Genomic DNA, 5355 nt, shown 5'->3' with positions numbered 1-5355 from the left:
TTGAGAATCACACGTCCTCTAAAGCTCGTAAAATTCTTAATCCGCATCTAAGTTTACTTTAGTGGACCCAAATTTTTAATAGAGGGAATGCGGCTGTGTATAAACATCCGCTACGAAGCTTACAATTATCTAGCTGGCAAAAATAAGGATTCCAGCAATATCTATCAGACGTTCAGCATCTTGAGACCACAGCATTTCATCAAGGTCGACAAATTTTCAAATCGCTGCTTAGCTTAATTTGGTAGATACAAGTCTTTAAAGGAGGAACGCGGCCGAGTAGAAACATCAATTGTGAGGCCCATATTCATCAACTTGGCAAAAGTCAAGATTTTTGGTGACTTTTATCAAACTTTCAGTGCCTTGAGAATCACACGTCCTCTAAAGCTCGTAAAATTCTTAATCCGCATCTAAGTTTACTTTAGTGGACCCAAATTTTTAATAGAGGGAATGCGGCTGTGTATAAACATCCGCTACGAAGCTTACAATTATCTAGCTGGCAAAAATAAGGATTCCAGCAATATCTATCAGACGTTCAGCATCTTGAGACCACAGCATTTCATCAAGGTCAACAAATTTTCAAATCGCTGCTTAGTTTGTTTGGTAGATATATATGTATGGTTTGGTAGATAGTTTAGTTTGGTAGATACAAGTGTTTAAAAGAGGAATGCGGCCGAGTAGAAACATCCATTGTGAGGCCCATATTCATCAACTTGGCAAAAGTCAAGATTTTTGGTGACTTTTATCAAACTTTCAGGGTCTTGAGAATCACACGTTCTCTAAATCTCGTAAAACTTGTAACCCGCTTCTTAGTTTAGTTTGGTAGACACAAATTTATAATGGAGGGTGTGCGGCTGAGTAGAAACGTCCATTATGAAGCCTATAGTTATCAAACTGACGAAATGCAGGATTTTAGGATAATTGTAACAAACTTTCAGCGTCTTGAGACCTAAGAGTTTAATCACGATTGGCAATTTTTCAAATCGTTCCTTGGTTTGCGGTTTAAAGAAGGAAATATGGCTGCATAAAACCGCTCATTACGAGGCCCATGTTCGCTAAGCTGGAAAATGGGCGGATTTTCGATGATTTTTACCAAAATTTCAGCATCAGCATGGGGATCAACCTTTCCTAACGTTTGTACAATTTTCAAATCGCTAGTTAGTTTAAGTTGCTAGAAACAATTTAAAACCAAAGGAGTGCGGCTGAAAAAAACCGTTCATTATGAAAGCCTTATTTGCTATGCTGGCAAAAGGCTGGACTTATGGTAATTTTTATCAAACTTTCAGTATCTTGAAGACACCAAGCATTTGCTAAAAGCTGTCAAATTTTTAAATCGCTTCTTTATTTAGGTTGAAAGACACAATTTTTTAAAGTGGCACAATTATCAAGCTGACAAAAGTCAGGATTTTTGACGAATGTTATTAAACTTGCAGCATCTTGAGGATCAGGCGTCGTCTAAAGATCATTACATTTTCAGGCTCGTTTCCGTTTCGTCCAAACGATTAAAAAGAAAATAATGCTGCTGAATACGAAAACGTTGATTATGAGACCTGCAACTTCCAAGCTGGTAAACGTCAGGATTTTATGCTTTGTTCATAACACTTTCATGATCTTGAGTATTAAGTGTCATGCAATCATGCGGATATTCTTAAATTGCTTCTTTTGTTGGTTTCGTATATACAAATGTTTAAAAACAAGAGGCCGGCTGAGTGAAAACGTCCATATGACACCCACATTTACAAAGGTGCTATGATTTTGAGCAATTTATCTGAACCATTCGGAATCTTTAGATTCCAATATCCTGTAAAGGAAAAACATATTTCAAATAGCTTCTTGCTTTAGTTGGAAACCCACGAATTTGCATTGAGAGGGCTAAAGAAAAACGTTCATATGGGACCCATAATTAACAAGCTGCCAAAGGTCAGAATTCCGGACCGGTATCTTCTAATGGTAAACAATTTCCAAATTCCTGCAGACTTTGGTTTCACAATTGCGAATTTTTAAAACAAAAGGCACCCCTAAATACATCCCAACAATTGACGCCTATTTTGAATCACCCTGTGATGCATTCGCACTTTGATGCCAGCAGGAAATTGCATCACAAAGCAGTCCATAATTAGGAAAAGCGTCCACAATTGCAAAGTGCCTCTTTCTTAGAAATAATCCGCGGTTCGTCTGGGCAATTTTAATTTCAGCGCTTTCCACACAATGAAATCGCATTTTTACAGGAACTTTTTCGAAGGAAACCCGGGCCGTCTGTGCGACTGATTGGATCCCAATGAATTGTGTTTCTATGGCATTCTAGCTGTAAAATGCCCACGTTTTAATAACGGTTTTAAAACTCACTGGGCGAAATATCGCTCGCCATTTGCATATCAGCGGTCAACCGAGGTCGGTCCCGATCCAATCCAGAAATAATTTCGCATCAATTTAGCGGATAATGGATTTAGGCTACAAAATCCGTTCAACTGGGTCGAATTGCTTTAGGCCGATTAACTGATTCAATGCATATTTTCCAGTGTCAATTTTCTATATAAATCATTGTTTTATCTGTTGATTGCAATCGACTGCGCCCGATAAGGTCCGCCAAGTCGACGGCCAACAATTAATCGACAATCTACATCAAAGTCGAACTTGTGCCGGAATTGAAGCTTTTATAAATTAGAGGCAAGCCCGCTTCTATTTCCCTGTTCGTTCGAGTAGATTCTCTCCGAAAATTGAGGCTGTCGGTTATCAGGGCCACCTCAAAAGATAAATTAATCCGTTTCATTTGAGCTTGGAGATTTGCCCAACCAGCGGATAACTTTATATTGTATTTACCAACTAAAGCCATTACCAACTTCCGAAGGATATCGGGCTCTGCCAGCGCCAGAAATGTACCGTTGTATCGTTTCCCGTCGAACGGATATTGCTAGTTGATGGAAAACATAAAATCCCATGTTCGGAACGTTGGACGTGAGCAGGTTTTAAATACGAAAAACAATTTGCTTTCGAGCCTCTATTTCTTGGTGAAGATCCCATAATGAGCATAAAGCTGCCCCAAGGTGTCGCCTCTATCAGCGCGATTGATCGGTATTGGCAATTTGAAAATGTTGGTGCTCTTGAAACAATTCAACGTTTTAAAGGGATTTACTAGGGTTAAACTTCCAAATTGCATTAAGGTCAAGTGGATTTTAAAAGTCTCTATTTATACGGACTGATATGTAAAGAATTCGACTAGACAACACTAGACAAAGAAGGAATTTGAAAATGATTTGTAATAAATAATAAATACAGAGGCGTGGCACTGGCAAAAATGAACAAAATTATTTTATCGCAGTCTGTCCTCGTCATTGATCTCCAAAAAAGTTCGTTAAATTATCTCCATGGGGGTGTATGGACTGCGTTGTAGAGTACGAGTCATAGACTGGAGGTGGGTTCGAACAACTGGTTCTCACAAGGCAATCAGCTCTTACTAATGGCTCCACGTGCCAGAGCCTGGTATCCGCATCGACCTGCAGGCAAAACTAAGTAAGGGTAGCCAAATATGGTGAGAAAACTGAGCAACGGCAGCTGGTTGCTCAAAGTGACCTCAAGCAGGGACAAACTATATCTTGAGTGGTTGAGAATCTAAGTGGCGTGGTTGTAACAACAGCAACTGTATCGACACTTACAGAGCCATGAGGAAGGCAGGGGAAACCACCTCATTACAACTCCCTAGTATAGTTAATATGGCAGAGACAATATCACAAAACGCTCTTAGTCCCCGGCATCCCTTCAATGGGCAGAAGGTGCGAAGAATCCTCGGGTGCCTAAAGATTTCATCTAGGAACGTACAACCTATGTACGAAAGTGGAAAGTTCCACAACATCAACAAAGAACTGACGAGACCTAATATCCAAATAATGGGAATTAGACAAACATCGTGGCCAAACACAAGTCAATGCAATATATAGGATCATGAAAGATATTACTCAGGTAACACAGGCCCCCAACACAGAAATGGAGTGGGCATCATAGTCACGAGGGAGATCAAAAAATATGTAAAAACCTTTATACCATGCCTTTATACCCAACGCTCATTTTACAAATACACGCAGTGCCTATGGACATTAACATGATACAAATACATATATGATCCAACCGCCGATGAAGACGAAGGACTTATCGAAGAATTCTATGACCAGCTAAAAAATCTGATGAAATCAATTAAGAGGTACGAGATAGAGCGATAGAGAGATAGAGCGATTTTAATGAGAAGGCTGAGAATGAATCAGAAATTGGCATAGTGGGAAAGTTCGGCCTTGGCGCTAGAAGTCATAGAGGAGACCTCCAGGTGCAGTTCTGCAGAGAAAGCAAGATGGTTATATGTAACACTTTCTTTCAACCGCCACCAAGACAATTGTATACTTGAAGATCTTCAGCCGATTCTCCAGAACATGTAGTGCGCAATCAAATAGATTACATCACCATACAAAAACCCCCCGTAATCATAATTCAGTAGGTACAATAAAAATAATGTTGAAGAAAATTAACAATTACTAACAACCGGAAGGATATTAGCAAACTTAGAGACGAGAACTTTAATTGTGAATACACTTAAAACCAAAATCCTGAATCAGAGAGATCACCATCAGAGAAAGATCCAGTAGACAAGTGGAACAAAATTAAGCAGATCATAGACAATACATGCGAAGAACATATGGAAAGAACATACACTTAAAAGAAGGAATGGATAACAGATGAAATTATGCAACTAATGGATACCAGCAGAAAATACAAAAATAACGATTCGGATAAACATCGTCACATTCACAGGTCAATTAGAGTCAAATCGAAGAACTTGAAAGGAAGTATGCCTATCACGACATGTACAAAGAAATTAAGAACATTTTGACATAACGAAACAAGGCACCACAATACACAGTAGATAATGGAAAAATAGTAGCTGATAGATCGAAGCTACTGAAAGTCTGGAAATTATACAGGGTTGCTCATTAGTGCGTCAAAATGCGATATCTCAGTAAATATGAACTTTACAAGAAAATAGTTCCTACGAAAGTTTTTCATGTTTAAAAGGTCCACATTTTAAAATTACTTTCCAATATACGGGGTGTATCATAAACGTGTGGTAGTTACCAACTTTGGTTTTTTAAATGGAACCGCCCCTTTTTTCATTCATTTTCAGATTTGTCGTCAAAATTTAAGTTAAGTTTGTGTCAAACGTTTTACCTGAAAAATTTACGATTTCCGAGTTATTCGTAAAAATGTGAAAGTTTTGACAGCTACTGGGCTCCACAGAAATCGATGCTGTACACTACCCGCTGCGAATTTTGGAAAACAGTTTTCAGCGATTCTAACAGAACATCATGATCTACG

At 38.7% G+C, this 5355-nt stretch overlaps 1 long non-coding RNA gene across 1 annotated transcript in view; it reads right to left on the bottom strand.

Moving 5' to 3' along the window:
- Positions 1-3239: 3239 nt before the first annotated feature.
- Positions 3240-5355, bottom strand: part of LOC125504170 — a 5359-nt gene continuing 3243 nt past the window's right edge. Inside the window, exon 2 of the long non-coding RNA XR_007281321.1 lies at positions 3240-3491. This is a non-coding gene — a long non-coding RNA (uncharacterized LOC125504170). The remainder of the gene's footprint in view (positions 3492-5355) is intronic.

The sequence above is a fragment of the Dendroctonus ponderosae genome, unplaced genomic scaffold (assembly GCF_020466585.1).
Source record: "Dendroctonus ponderosae isolate FM_Combo_2020 unplaced genomic scaffold, Dpon_F_20191213v2 Dpon_F_20191213_1, whole genome shotgun sequence".
In the NCBI taxonomy this organism is placed as follows: domain Eukaryota; kingdom Metazoa; phylum Arthropoda; class Insecta; order Coleoptera; family Curculionidae; genus Dendroctonus; species Dendroctonus ponderosae.
The sequence above is the reverse complement of the archived record's forward strand: the minus strand, read 5'-3'. Positions and strand labels throughout refer to the sequence as shown.